The sequence below is a fragment of the Haplochromis burtoni genome, unplaced genomic scaffold (assembly GCF_018398535.1).
Source record: "Haplochromis burtoni strain Fernald_Lab_line unplaced genomic scaffold, NCSU_Asbu1 Contig_59, whole genome shotgun sequence".
NCBI lineage: Eukaryota > Metazoa > Chordata > Actinopteri > Cichliformes > Cichlidae > Haplochromis > Haplochromis burtoni.
In genome coordinates this window covers 606213-621372 of record NW_024582420.1, presented here as the reverse complement: position 1 = coordinate 621372, position 15160 = coordinate 606213, and the positions used below count along the sequence as shown (strand labels likewise).

Below are 15160 nucleotides of genomic sequence, written 5' to 3'. Positions count from 1 at the left end.
GCGAGGCCGAGTAACGTTGCGTAGAGACAAAAGTGGACGAAATAGAGGCAAACTTGTGGCTCCACAAGTATAATTATAACGTAACATAGACTATATCGATATAAAGGATATTGTCACATCTTATATCTCGTATGAAAATATATTGATATTTTTAAAAAACTCGATATATCGCCCAGCCCTACAACAGAGCATGTAAAAATGCCAATGTCCAACACGGTGGGAGTAGATATTTAACCCTGCTAACAGAGTCCATTTGATGACCAACATAGCTCATTTGGGTTGGTTTTAAGAATGGCGAATGCAAAAGTTAGGGAGGCACCAGTCTAACTAGACAAATTTGACTTCAGGTATCTGCTGATACAGAATATGGACACAATAGCATAGTAAAATAATACTGCATTTTATATGGTGGTAAGAGACTGAGGATTATTCTTTTATGTCTAAACGCTCCTTCACATAGGATGTGGCATGGTCTAAATGCTAGCTAGACTGAATGGCCCAAAATTTGTGTTGCGCTGACCACTGCGCTCTGCTTGTACGTCTTTTTTAAGTCGAGCAATTTTTTTAAAATTATTATTATTACAAAACATACTACAAGACAAACAACATGTATCTCGCATTCAAAAAGAAGAAAGCTTTGTAACCATCCCTACTAGTGAATAGTTTGTCATTTCCACAACACTGATTTCCTCCCGAGGTCCCGATAAGATAACATCAGGCTTGACTTAAACGCAAAAGCCTGTAGCAAATAAAGACATCCAAAAAATACGCAACAACTAAATTTGTATTTATTAGAAAAATAATACATCAGAACACAGTCAAAAGTCAAAACAACTCTACAAGTCATAGTCATCAAGTACTTACACAGACACACAAACAAAATTGTGGAGCTAAAATACTGCAATAGTGAGATTAAGGGGTGTATCAAAAAGAATCATCCCATTTAGAAGTGCTTTAATTCTGCAGCCTTTCATCAGATATATGTGCTAGTAGAAAGAAGGGATTTCTGAGTTTGACAGTATGTAGCATAACAGCATTGGCTACATAGACTCCAAACATGCTTGAAAATGTAGTAAAAGAGTCTGAATATCGTATGGACATACCGAGTACATCCAAAGGGCCACAGCATATGTGAATGCTGTAAGTTTTGTAAGTTAAACTTTATAATTAGACATGTATTTTAAAATGTACAGCAATTCTCTACATCTTTTACTTAACAAAACATACACATTATATTAAAACTATACTATTAATAAAAGCTTCCCAATTAGTACTAAAAGCATCTGCCTATTAAAATATCTGACTGAAGAGACTAAGAGAAGCCAAGGCATCATCGCTGGAGCTTTTTATTCATGACCCCTTTGACGTCCCCACAGTTTGCAGTTAAGTAAAAAACTTTTGCAACATAGAAATAAAAGTTAGTGAAGCAGGAACGAAATATCTCTAATCTGCTGCCTCTTTGCCGTTAGCTTCCTCTATGCTTTATTAGCCCTCCCATGAGCTGCATCTGACATGTGACGAAGTAAACAAGGAACGACATAGAACTTGAGTCAACAGACTGGCCCACATTACTGGCAATACCCAGTCAGATTTTTGAATCAGGATTAGACCAACATGCATTTCAATGAATGCCTAGTAACCCAGGTTATTGTAAGTTAGAAGATGAACACTCATCATGGAGCATTTTCAGTATTAGATATCAGATTAGGTCTGATAGGGAGCATCTCCTGTTGTGTGCTACATGTGAGTGAAACAAGAATCATGAGTGAAAACAGGTATGAAGACACGTCCTAGTTTATATACTGGTAAGAGTAACTGCACAAAACCACACAATTCACAAGAAGCCATTTCAGACTTTCAACATGTTCTGTTGAGTTTACTGGCAGCATCCCTATGCAGCCACACACAAACACTGTGTTTCTCTTAGATTTCCCATTTTGTTCCCATTAGGAAGCTGTCTAAGCACCAACACACAGTGTGTATGTGTTAAAGCAGGGAAACTACTGGAAAGCGTGGAAGAAACAGCTACATTAGTCTCTGGCTATATATGCTTCTGTTAAGCAAATACTACCCTCTAAAGATCTGTCACTGAAGCTAAAAATGCTATGACAACACGCAGTATCCCGATAAAGGATATAGATTGTGTATTTTTTGTGTATTGTGTATTTTTTTTCCTTCTCTTACTCCTAAGACGCAAGAAGACAAATTGCACATGAGGTTGCTGCAGAGCACTTTAATCTCATGGATGAAAACCAAGCTACTAACTCTCTCCACTCTTTCTGTGGAGGTATGACTGCCATGTACTCACTAGAGCAGAAAAACACAGCAGTCTGGATAGTGGCCATTTAATATTAAAAAAAATACTATTAATACATCACCAAGAGAACAGCAACGGCAGTATTACAACACAGCATTTTATTTATCAAGGTGCACTTGTACGCGAGTGAAAATTGTTCCCCTCACTTCACACAAATCTTTCTACCTAAAGCTCCCTATATGAAGCAAAGGTAATTGATTTTAAGAAAACAAGACACATACTCATCCTGTAGAAATATAAAAGTCAAGAAATGCAGAAACCTTTAACTGCTCTTGGGCAACTCTTTATACTTACATTCTGATTATATTATGCTCAGTAAAAATGAAACAGTCAGCTTTACCCTAAGTTTTATATAGTGCCTATGCTTCGACATCGAAATCCACCAGCCTTTTGACTTGCATTCCTGTAAATTAATCCTGTTGGTGTGTGCTTATAATTTACTATCGACTGTTGTCATGGTAGGAAACAAGGCAAACAGTTAGGTTCAACGCCCTTAGCCTCCTGCACACAGTGCTTCCTGAGGAACCAAGGCTACTGCATAGAGGTGGAGATGGGGGAGGAGACTGTCAGAGAGAGGGTAGATGAGCATGTGAGGATGCAGTGTGCAAGCATATTTCTGGGCTCTGAAATGCGAAGGAAATGGTGGCTGAGGCAAAGTGGAAGCTGGAGAGAGGGGAGAGAACAGAGGGCTGGGATGTGAAAAGCAAGAGGACATGAGTGGAGTCGAGCCAAATGTGTGAGAGAGCAGCATAACAGCGCACAGCGGGGCTGAGTTCAGCAGACAATATCATCTATCCAGGAATCACAGAGGGCAATATGATGAAATTAAACAGATATGTTGCACGTGAGTATGACAAGCATGCATTTGTGGCAAATGGCTACATGAAGAGCATATCCATACAAGTACAAATCAACAATCGAATTGAGGAAAATTACGTTGCGCTGGCATGGCAAAGGAGGCAAGCGAGACATTAAACCTTTATTTATTCTGAAGGACCAAAACCCCAGAGAAGTGACCATAAAAAAAAAAGAAAAGAAAAAAAAAGAAAACACTCACTAGCTTTAAAATGAATTTACTATGCTTTTCATTATTTTCTGTCATTATTTACATGCAATTAAATTGCCATTGTCAAATAGTAAGGTGTGTGTATGTACAAGTTATAAATCATAAATCTCATGATTTAGACTAATCTAAAGCCTTACTTTCAGAGTTTCTCTTTCTACTCTTTGATTTAATACCAGTAAGACAGGATATCCCTAATGACAAAAGCACACAGCTCTCTCTAAGCACAGCAGCTCCATCCATTCACTGTTCAAACCTTTTGTTTGCAAGGTGCAACCAATCAGAAGATAGACAGCTTAAAGGAAGCTAATATGTTTTGTTTCAGACAAAGGATGAACAGAGGACCTCTACCTTTAAGCATGATTTTGAACAACGAAGTATGCAAAGCTAGATTCCAAAAATAAAAATATGCCGCAGGATATGAGCAAAACAGGTCAGTTTTGATAAATTTATTTTTTATATCCTTCTGCAAACACTCTTAACATATATAACAACATCTAATGATCCCAAAAGCTTACCGGTTATAATGACACTCTGAAGTATCAATAGTTTCTGACAAAAATTGCAGGAAATTAAACAGGCACTTTAAAATAGAAGCACATTAGAAGTTCTGGAGATTTAAAAACAATTAAGGGTTTGGCATCAATATCAAAGCCTTGAGAGCTCGCTTGCTAAATAATAAAAAAAACAAACATATTCTGCTACATGTCTTAGAGGTGCTTGTTGGAGGATGAATGTAATGGGGGGGGGGGGGGGTTGCAGTTCAAAAACCTACAAAACTGTGCTGTGCTCACAAAGCTAATGTAAACAGAATCCTGCAAGATAATTATGCATTGGAAAATGAGGCAATAGGTTTTAGAATTATATTAAAGGGAGAAGCAACACGATCGCACACATGCACAATTTCTAGTACAAGTGCTGAAACTTTAAAGCACTAATGTGGTCCTCCTCCAACACCTTTCTCTAAAAATAAAAACAAAACTGTACATTCAAAACAGGCTATGCTCTGATTGTGGGTGAAAACTGGCTTTGCATAAGTAATGAGGAGGAATAAAAGACTGCCCTACATCCACACCAGAGATTACACTGCTAGCTGCCGTTTCTATAAAAAGATTCAATGCAGGGAGTATGAGTGACACAGTCACACACACACACACACACACACACACACACACACACTCAGAAACACACAGATGGGCACAAAAACAAGGTAGTATATTTATAGGACAGAAGGTTTTAGCATAAAAAAAAAAAAGGATCAGTCTCTCGTTAACTGCAGTCATCCAATCACAGATCTGCAACTGTTTCAGGCTTTGGAAGACAAACACAGCGAATGCTGGAAAGATTAATGGCTGCTCCAGACCAACTTCAAATGCCTTATACATTTCCTGTTCTCCTGTTTTCCACTTCTCATTTAGACTGCTTCCTTTTTGGGCAAAAAACAAACATCTATGAAGTATCACAGTGTGTGACACAGAAATACAATGCGGACGTACAAGCCCAGTCTGAGAGCCAAACACATGTTAGCCTGTAGCTTTAAGAAACTGCTCTGAGCTGCCACATATTCAGCAGGGAAAGTCCCTGTTGCAGGCTGACTGAGATGATGTGATTTTCCATTGCTTGATGACAGCTGGGTTAAACACATTAGCTACTGGTTTCAGGGAATTTTTTTGTTAGCCCCAAAAGATAATTCCCTCCACACTTAAAATGTTGAAATAAAAAAAATGAATCAGATTTGTTATGTACTTCAGTATAATTGACTTTTGTTTAGAATATGTTAAAAATGTAAACCCCCTAAAAGTGCACAGCTTTATGTCAATCAGGTTACAAATATATGTTCCATAATATTTTTGTGCTCTGTGTATGCAGCATAATAGGCAATCATGTTAACTACAGTAACCAGTCACCCCTCCCCCCAAAGGGACATTTTAAGGCAGGAAAACCCCTTGCTACTTAATTCACTACTGGAGAATGAGCAACAGTTTCAGTTTTTTGGCCAAACTGCAGGGCATTAATGTCAGGATTGGCTGATAACAGAGAAATGGGATTTGGGGGAATTTGAGTTTATGTTAAATGAAACTCAGTACATAAGCAACTATATCACGTGGATTAAAATTTGCTCTTTGTTGTGACCATTACGGTGCATCCTACTTTTGCAAATAGGACGTGAGATACTTCTACAACTTGAGTGGACTGTGTTTGACTAAAATACTCTGGAAAGGTTGTCTAGATATCTAGAGTTTATGGCATATGTCAGGCTAAGAATGAAGCCATGAGGTTGAGAGAAATGTTCCTGTGAGACTGGGTGGTCTCAACATACAGATCTCAGGAAGGATTAAAATATATTCTGCAGCACTTGAAGAGCGGTGCACAGCAGCCTCAATCATTTTCAAATGGAAGCAGTTTTGAACCACCTACAGTCACCCTAAATCTGTCCTACAGACCAAATAATTAATCAAGGACAAAAGGCCTTTGTCCAACATTAAAAAAGAAAAAATGGCTACGTCTGCCCAGCACATTATGTCCTAATTATAATGAAAGTAATCTGGATCCTTACCACGGTTTAATGGGGTTCTTTTATTTCTCATGTTTAACCTCTACACTAGGTTACGTATCAATAGGTCTGCTAGCTTTTCCATTTATCCAGAAACTAACAGAGACAAACCAACAAACCTCAACAAAAACAAATTCCCTCTACGGAGGAACTGCCTCCTTGTTAATGTCAATACTGACAAAAATAACTTGTATTTCTGGTATATTTTAGAATTAAGTCATCATAAAAAGTGACTTTGTCTACAGCAGCAGCTTTGTCCTTTTTCCTTCTCGCCAGCCTGTGTGTCATGTATGGTTTACAAACCCTGTGGGCGCACCTTCAGCTGCAAACACGTGGACAATAGAAATGTGGTTATGTGAGACTGCACAAAACAGAAAGTGACAAAGTCGTGTTATCTTTCTACCTCCCCAAACTTTCATGATAAGCTCCAGACATATGTAGTTTATGTAGTGTCCCGTACACATGACCTCTTCTCACTTGTCCTAGCTGTTAACTGTTAAGAGCTTCACTAACAGCCTTCATGTACCAGTTCAACAAAGTCACAATAAAGGTTTTACCGAACAGGAAATGTCCACAAAATGTTCTAAATTTGGTCTCGAGTGTAAAATTAGCAGAGTACCTTAAATACGGATAAGTAACTCTTTTGTAAATAACAGAACCATTGTACAAATGCATATAATTTATTCATTTGAATAATCGTGAGTAGGTCTCTCCCCAATAAATGTGCAGTTAAACGTATATGAAAGGCCAATGATGTATATTTATTAGAGGATGTTACAGTGCGCTGTGAGAAAGAGTTCAGGCTTTCATCTGTGTTTTTTTCATGCTTCAGACTGAAAAGCCTGCAGTTTTTGATGCAATGCTACGGCCAGTCTAAGCATGGCTTTAACACATTCCCCCAATATCCTTCAACAGTGTCACATGCACAACTACGAGGACATCCAAGTTATCCTGGAAAGCTAGAGGAACTGACAGTGTTGACACAGTGGCCTCATTTGTCTGAACTACAGTTTATGTCTGAAGCCCCTAATGAATAATGGACCAGGCCTCTTCTACCAATAGAGCAATGACCTCCATTACAGCAAGCCAGAAACAAGAACTTGAAACTTCATGGCCCATGCAGGATCCATAAATAAGCTTTGACAAAGTATGTCACACAACTGAAGGCAATTACCAAAAAAAAAAAAACCAAAACAAAACATGAAGAAGGCAAAGTACAACAACATTAACAATAGGTGAAGAGAAGAGTACTGTTAACATGGACAGTGGCGAGAATCACAAGCTCTTTATAGAAACCAGCCTGATTGTAAAGACAGAAAACAGCAGAGTTGTGAAAATGCTTGTACTAGTCAAAAAGGGTGCTCAGACCCTTTGTGTTACATATACTACCCCGCAGCATTGGGGGTAGGGGCGGGGGATAATGGATGCATGTATACGAGCAGATCTTGTCTCTCTGGTATTTAGGTTTGCCTTTACTTTTCATTCACATCCCACCGGCACAGGCGCAGAGGCCCATCTCCCTACAGCCATCCCCTCCCCCCTTCCTGTTGTTGCATTTCAATGTAAATGGGTGCATGAATGGCTGCAGCTGGCCCATCAAAAGGCCAGCACTGCTCCTGCGAAAGGGTCTCTGTGATTGAGATTCAGCCAGGCCACCCCACTCTACCCTCCCCCACTCAGCACATTGTCCTAACCCCCTTACCCAAGTCTAAGCTTATAGCTTAGTCCCAAAATAAAGAAGGCACTACAGGACAGCAGAAAGCTGATATAGCTGTGGGCCTCTGAGCATAATTGTTGTCAGAATGAAACCATTTCTCAACTCGGCAATAAAACAAAAACATATTTTATTTTATCAGAAGATGACAAAGGTAAGTAACAGACAAAAAACAAGATCACTGCAGCGAACAGAAAGGAACAGACCCAAAATGTCTTTCATATAGAGTGCTTACAATCAGTGTGGCATGATTCTTCTATTAATATGTCATGTAGAAAGAGAAGGCTGTCAACACAACTTTGAACACTGATGGGAATTTGCACAGCAAATCCAAATAGTTTCTCTCCTCTTCTCTGTTCCACTGTGCTTACACTGGTATATTGCAAGCTCAGCAGTACAGTGGTGTATTATACGTTTCTAAGTATGAAAGGTTCCACTTTGGTCTGGGTAACATAACTCTTGAGAAGGTCCACATTAGGCTTCGTGCAGACGGCTGCATGCCTGCCAATTTGCTATGACCACACTGGCTTGTCTATGCAGAAGCCACCAACTTCCAAGTGTACATCTGTACAGAAGAACCACATTACAGGCAGCAACAACGGCTCTGACAAATCATCTTTAAAACAGTGATTTACACAAAAGCCATTTAAAGAGCTAATGGCATTCACAAAAGCCTCTGACTGAGAAAACACAGCTTTTCAGAGGGTTTAAAACCACAGATGCATCATTTAAGCACTGGAAGGACATGGAAAAGCCATTTAAAATAATCTGTAAATTAGAAGGGAGAAACATAGAAGGTGAGAGATCAGATAAGCACCCTGTCATGTCTTTTCCCCGTGTGTCAGAGACAATCTGAACAGACCAGGACAGCGGTGCCCAGAGGGACGCATCACACAGACTGTCTGCGCCATTAGCTTAGAGACCTGGCCGACTAACCTCAGGACATTTCCAACCCCACATATGGATAATACATCATTCCATGCAGTCTACTGCTCAGCCGTACACTCAAACACCAACTGTTGTCTCCAGATTTACAACACCCCTAATTCATGCCTGCCCAGATTGAAGAATGCAGCCATTTGCCTAATAGTGTTACCAATTTAGACACTTTCAGTTTGAATGGACAAATGAGATGAAGCTTTTTATAGCCAAGACTTTCAACTATTAATTATTCCTTAAGACACACGTGGAGTCATATGTAGAATGTGAACAGTAGCATATCTAGAAAAACATAACAAATGAAACTATGAAGACATGCTCGTACAAACATTAGGTTTACTTTGTGCCTGAGCCTCTTTGGAGTCAATCAGAATGGAACTAAAAGTGTGACTAAACATTGGCCTACGCACCTACAGATATCTTAGCCAGAAGGCAAACTATCTAGGGCATAGGTCAGCTCACGCCATACGGCATTTATGACCTCTAAATAAATCGAACCCTGGAGTATACTACTGTGTGATAAAAGTTTTGACATTTTCTGCATATCTAAAAATTATAATTTAGCATATCAATAGGTTTCCCTGGAAAATAAGAGTGAAAAATATTCCATTTTCAAGCTTCGATCAGAAAGATCAAAAGCCAAGTCTGTGGGGGAAAAAAGAAGGAAAAAAAAAAACATTTCTGGAGAAGTAGTAGCATGCCCAAGTAGAAAACCTTTTCCCTTTGATGTGCAGAGACTCAGGGAAGAGAAAATATTATCAAAAGTGCTGCAGCGGAAGGCTAGCAAGTAAGCAGAATCTAACACGAGTTAAAGACTCCATCAACCATCAGGACCTTCTAAAACCTGAAACGAGGCTCTACAGTCCCTGAGGGAAACAGCAGCATTGGGGCCCGCCATTTTGTTCCATTTCGCTTCGAGGACAGAGGAGGGGGCAAAGGACTAGACTGAATTTCAAAGGGCTTCCGATGCCATTTGAGTATCCACTGAGATTGTACTGTTAGAACAGAGCGGCTATAAAAGATTTACACAACTCAAACAAGGAGGAAGAGAAAAAAACTAAACATGAAGAAAGGGGGGGCCAGACAGGCAGATGCAAGAAATAGGAGTAGCCATGCTTGTTTACCTAAAAGGACCACACTCTCAGTACAAGAGGGGGAGGGGAGACGCTGCATTGACAGAAGGCAGGCAGAGTGAGTGCTCGAGTTGCAGCTAAAGGCTTCTTTTCTCTCTTACGACCAACACAACTGTTTTATCCTTCCATTTCAGCTAAAGATGGATCTGCAAAGAGTACTGCAACACTGCGCCAGGCACCTTTGGATTGCATTATTATATAACACATGAGAGCAGAAAACACACGACCACTCTTTTTTTCCCCTCAATGCTGCACACATAAATGTTGGCAACGGTGTAAATATCACAACATTTTTTAAGACAACCCCTTACATAAACAAATGTGAAATTTAGCCATATATTCTATTGAAATAACAGTCATACACCACCTTCTACAAAAAATAGAATCAGCGCCACAAACTTATACTGCTGTACACAACCTAATCCTATAAATTTAAAGTGTACTATAATCACTCTACCCAAAACTATAGGTCAAATTTTGTCAAATGTTCAAAAAAATAGAAATAAAACACAACACACACACAAAACCCCCTACAACCCCAAAAAAAAAACCAAAACAAAAAACCCAATAAATAAAAAAAAGCACGGTATACGCACACAATTAATTTCAATAAGTACATGTTCAGTACAGCTTCTCTAAAAAGACAAAACTGAAATTGAGCAGTTAAATAGATTTGCAGGGTCAATTAGTAAACACGCACAATAACAACCTGCAAACCACCGCAGTCATTTGAAGGAATATAGTAAAGCATGTTGCTGAATAGTTATTAGTACTCAGTCATATTTTTAAGCATAAGGGCTACTGAACAACTGTTGCTGCATTTTACCTTTACTTAGCTTGAGTTTTTTTGATAACTAAGCATAATTCATTATTCTGTACTTCTGACGGGTTATCACTTGATTTGCTAACAATAATAGCCTGGTTGTCTGTCCTGTGCAACAGCTACTGTCAAGCCAGCCAAACAGAGCAATCAAGCAGGTCTTGTTCTCTTCCTTGCCATTCTGTTGTTTGTGCATAATACATCGACTTGTTCACCTTCATACCAGCTTTTCATCATTAACAAAAAAAAATAAAAATAAAAAACACAACAACAACAAACAAAACAAAGGTAGTCCATCTTTGAATGAGACAGAAGACTGAAGAGGAAAAACAGAGCACTAAGGTTTACAACATGCTTAACAGCTGGCCGATATCCGTACACCTCAGAGGTTGAGTAAGGCTGCATCGACACTAATCTCTGTCCAGACAAGTGTTTAAGCAAAGTTTCAGATAATCTCTGTCTACACAAACTGCCCGTGAACACACAACACACGATTAATCGCAAACACTGTGCATGAGTGTTTTTATAAATCAGGTAACACACAAATTTAAGGCAATCGTGCTGTCAGAACACAACATGAGCTTCTGAAGCAACTAGGGACGTAGTAATTTGGAGCAGGTATTGGTCAAAACCAGACCAAAAAAGCTGAGATAGATATTCATGTTCGTGCAACATTCTTGTCAGCAGTGGTGGATAAGCTGCTAGCATGGGGGAAGGTAAAAGCTTTGTCACTTTCAAGATGGTATGCCAGCAGTAACTCTTTATGTTTGCATTGTTGTTTGATATAACCGCACTATTCAAGTGCTCTGCAATGACTGAAAAGTGAAGATGATGTTGATGTATAGGCTGTTGGCGTCTCTCACTCATTATGCTCTTTGTGTGATACTTGTTAAAAAGATGTTTTTACAATTATGATAAAATAACATGGAATTAATTCACTTCACTCTTCTCCTGCCAACATGCATCGCGAGTATGTTGTGCAAGTTTGTGTTACATTATTGTGCGAGGTGCATTCACAGCAACTCACTAACAGAACTATAAAAAGCACAATATCCTAAACACACACTCGTCTTAAATGTTAGATACTTTAGGTTTTGTTTTTGCTTTTGTCACTGTGTTATTTATTATTTTACAAATAAATACCAAATGAATAAATGTATTCTTGGATGTATTTATCTGGTACATTTTATACTGATACCCTGTGAAACATAAAAGATCAATTACCAGTCTGTTCCCCACAATGAAGACCACGGCTTACTATTTAACTCTTCAAATCAGCAGATGCTCTAAGCCAATGTTTTAGTGTCATACTGGAAAGAAAGAAGTTGAACTGGTGCATGCCTAATGGAAATAATGGTAGTGACAGTATTATTATTAACAATGTGAAAAGTAACCACACCAAGAAGATAAAGCTATTAAATGTGTATGTATGAGATGGCTTAAGTTTAACTTAAATTTGTAATTGACAGTAGGGCTGCACGATTTTGCATAAAATGAGAATCACGATTTTTTTGGCTTAGAATTGAGATCACGATTCTCTCACGATTTTCTTTTCCAGTATAAATATTTATTGCACTTATTAACTCCACATCAACTTCGTAACAGTTGAGACTGAACATAAAAACGATAAATAAACCTAAAAACAACAAATGTCTCACGTTTTGTTGTTGTACTGCTTGAAATTCCGTCTCCACCGTTGCTCGACGCTGCGTGTATAGAGCAGGTAGTGCAACAATAGAAAAATAGTTGCGGGACGGCACTGTGTAGCGTTTGTCTAGGGTGTTGATCATTTTCCTAAATCCCTCGTTTTGCACAGTGTTGATGGGAGCCATATGTTTGGTCAGGTGATAAGTGATAGCCTTCTTAATTTCTTTGTGCCTGCGGGAGTTCGACGTGTATAGGGAAGCGCTGTATAAGGTTCCCGTTACTGATGTTTGGGTGGTTGACCGGGACGGATTTTCTCCTGTCACTTTCTCGTCATCCCTGTCGTGCTCTCCGTTGTTTTTTCTCTGCTAATTTTAGCATCACACGGCAGCTTCTGTATCACGTGGTATAAGGCTCCGCCCTTGTCATTTGTTGAGCAGGAAGAGTGAGCGCTTGTTTTCATGCAGATTACGTCCCGGATCAAAATGCGGTACAATCGTCGTCGTCGTCTTTTTTTTTTTTTAATCGTTGTCATTTGGAAATGAGATCGCACATAAGTATGAATCGAGATTTTCTAACGATTAATCGTGCAGCCCTAATTGACAGGATCAGAGACATGGCACGCAAACGTTCATGACTCTATAGGAGAATTCTGTAACAGGAAAAGAGCCAATCAGCATCCAAGCTGGAAATCACATGAGCCAATTCCAGTTGATAAACTTGCAGTTACGCACAGCAGAGATTTACAAGTGTCAGCTATGTGTTGGAGGCCACATCTACTAAAGATAAAGGTAAAGATATAACAGAGTGCCCTTATCACTTGATCAATTAAATCTGTAACCAGAAAGAATCAAGGCATGTGGTTCAAGTGTTCTAATGGGATTAGCCAGAGATGCTGACTGAGAAACTGCATACAGTCAGCATCACAACATACACATACAAGTACATGCATATCTCACGCGAGGGGGAAAAAAGGAACAGCTCTTCAATTCTTATTTTAGAGTGAATTGAAATCTGTATGAGCAGGGGATTCTGTACATTCTGATTTTGTTCCGGTGACTACTGAAAATAAGAGCTCAGACTTGTTCTACAATTATAAAAAGGGGCATCAAAATAACTGCCCAAATTTGTTAACAAGATGGCTGTTGAGTGGCGAGAATTGCTTCTAGGATGACTTTGATAAATCGCTGTCAAGAAGGGAAGGTGCTCATCTGTGGTGGCCTTTTCACAAGTTTAAGTATCTGTCTGTCCAGACCAAAACACAAGCCCAGAGTTTTAAAACTGGGTCAGCAGAAAGCTCCATTTTATTGGTCCCAAAACGCCACAGTAATGAGAATGCTAGTGGAAAACAAGCAACAACCTAGGGCTTAAAATGAAAATGGATTAGTGGGGATGGACACACAGGCAAAATTATTTTCTACATTTTGGGGGACCCTTGAGATTATTCTCAGACATGAAAACTACTCTTGGGCAGCAGAAGAGCAAAATCACAGAAGTCAGCCTTCCTGAATCCAGGCTCATAACCTATCAAAGCCCAGCAAAACTCCACTTCCTGTTACAGTGAGAGTATATGTCTTGTTTCCTTGGTAGCAATTTTAGAAACAGAGGCATCAGTAAGGGGAACCAAAAGGGACATGCAATTCAGCTGAATTCAACCAGGATGGCAGTTATCACTAATATCTTTGAACAAAAAATTCAAATACAAATCAAATGTACAAATCAAAGTTCACAAGGAAACAAAGGAGAACATACGCAAAACTGACAAAGTCACTGAATGATGGTCTGCCTATGCTCCAAGGCAAAAACATATACACATACATTTCTTAAAGGCACGAGAAGTGCAATAGTGTCTCAATGAAATGGGCAGTGAGGCTCATACATGGATCAGACGTGCAACGTGACCAAAAATCCAACATGTTAGCAAAGTATGACTCATTCAACATTCACTTTACCAGCTCTGCACTCCGTGTAGAGCTGGTAAAGTGCTGCTCAAGAGAAATGTTAACTAGGGTTAGTTAATTGAATCAGCTACTTAAATCCAACATTTTCAACTGCACTTTCTGTCATTGCGTCTTTTACAATAAAGTAAGCATTCATGATATGACAGAAATGGTATGGAAGAAATAGTCTGGAGTGTATTGTGCGTACTCTGAAGGATGGCAATGCTTCAGAGGGTAAAAGCAATCGCTTGTGTTAACTGCCTTTGTGGAAACAACGCAGCTGGCAGTTTGTTCTGACTCTTCTTTTCAATCGTACCCTCATCTTTTGACCCTTGGTCTATGTCCATTGGGGTGCCACTTCAGTAACACTGTTAACTGGGTTTTCATTAACAGTTTTCTGTAATAATTTTGCATTTTATCTCGCCAAGCGCTCCTAATGTGCTAGTGTGTATAGTTGCAGTAGCCCAAACAATAGCACATGAGTTGCTGCTCGCTGCACATACTATGCTCTGTGTGTCAATCTAACCTGATGTGGACGTAACTCTATTTCAGCCACATGACTGGTTCAGCATTGTCCCTCGCTTTTCATGTTGTCCGTGATTTCTATTGCTCGTATTTCTATTGAGAGAAAGAGATTTCAATGATCTTTATCGCCCAGCTCTACTGGAGACCAAATTTGTTTACATTTCTGCTAAGGCACAAATTTCACACATAAATCCTGCACATCACCATCTTCATGTGGACATGAACAGTCTGTGCTGTAACAGCAAAGGAACTGAGGCTTTAACTATAGCACAGACAAACAGAACCTACGCAAGCTCAAGGGAGACAGAGATATGCATCACTGCCTCTGCAGTGTAGTCAACATGAACGCCCCAACAAGCTTCAACACTCAGTATCTTGGTATAAAACACCACCAACGGCACTGCAGTGTTCTCCTCAGCACTGGTACTGCACCAAAGTGGCAAGCTTCTCCTCCATATTCAATTTCCTCAAACCCCACCATGTTGTGTCTTTCCTTCATATTTTTTAAAGG

The 15160-nt window shown here is 39.4% G+C and overlaps 1 protein-coding gene across 3 annotated transcripts in view; it reads right to left on the bottom strand.

Annotated features, from left to right (window-relative positions):
• ankrd11 (ankyrin repeat domain 11) overlaps positions 1 to 15160 on the bottom strand; it is a 111759-nt gene that overhangs the window by 95148 nt on the left and 1451 nt on the right. The window lies entirely within an intron of this gene.